Below are 1,261 nucleotides of genomic sequence, written 5' to 3' on the forward strand. Positions count from 1 at the left end.
TGTATTTGTAAAGGAGGGGGGGGGATCAAAAAGAGTAATGCCATCGCTTGTGGTTTAAGGCTCTGTCTTGGATGGCCGCGGGCTAACACAGAGAGGAGAAGGAGCAAAAGGAGAAGAGTTGGCCTGTTTTTCCTTAACGGCAGTACCTAAATTGACCGACAGGCGGCGCTGCGAAACGGCAGAACCGAGGTACCAGCCCTTTTGCTCACTATGGAGTCAATTATTCAGGAAGCCTCATGCTTGTTTGTTGTTTGGAAAGCAGTGAAAGGTAATTCTTTGTAAATGGTTCAAACAAATTCAAATATTAGTCTGTTTTTCCAAAAAAAAAAAAAATCAAACAATATTATAATCAATACAAACTTTCTTTGGGGATATTATTATTATTATTATTTTTAGTTGTTGTTTTAGTTCAATCATTTCATCATTTTTTTAATCACATTTACTTCACTGTTAATTGTTTTCCTTTCACTTTAAGTGCAAAATGACTTGGTGGTAAATTATTTGCACCTTTAATTTGCATCTGAAAGGTATTTCTCATTTGAAGGGTACATTTGTGTGCCGATATAAATCGGTGTGGCGAGATGTATTTCCACCACAATTTGTTTTTGTCATTTTAACAGGGCACTCACTGCTTAAATGGGCAGCCTAGCTTAAAACAAAAATCGACTGCAAAAAGAGCGCAGGAACAAAGTGAGAAGTGATGTATTTTTATAACCATGTGCAAAAATAAATTTAACATGCAACAACATACCCCAACAATAATTAACCAATTCATTAAGTTTTGTAAAAAAAAAAAAAAAGAAAGAAAGAATGAAAGAAAGAAAAGGAAGGAGGAAGGGGGAGTTGAGTTACGACAACACAGTTAATCACACAAAAAATTCTAACAAAAATCAAAAATGAAATATTTATTACAGCATTTGTGACTGAACACCTTTTAAACATTACGTCACAGTCCTCATACAAGTATTTAATGTAATTTTTGACAAAGCTTAAGGGAGACGGCATCTTATCATCTAGTGAGGAACACGTGCTGAAAAAGGAAGGAATTCATGGACATACAATATCAATGCCACAGCAGATCTGAAACTAGCAAAAACATTCTTTATCAATTGAGGTAAACACATAGAATATCTAACATGAAACAATTAATAGACTGAACTCTGTACGAAGTTTGTTACAATATTCTCTCTGCTTTTTTTTACTCTCCCAAAAGCATTGAGTTCATAATTTAAGTGTTTTTTTTCTTTTTTTTTTCTTTTTT

Source organism: Austrofundulus limnaeus, unplaced genomic scaffold (genome assembly GCF_001266775.1).
Source record: "Austrofundulus limnaeus strain Quisiro unplaced genomic scaffold, Austrofundulus_limnaeus-1.0 Scaffold1409, whole genome shotgun sequence".
In the NCBI taxonomy this organism is placed as follows: Eukaryota; Metazoa; Chordata; class Actinopteri; order Cyprinodontiformes; family Rivulidae; genus Austrofundulus; species Austrofundulus limnaeus.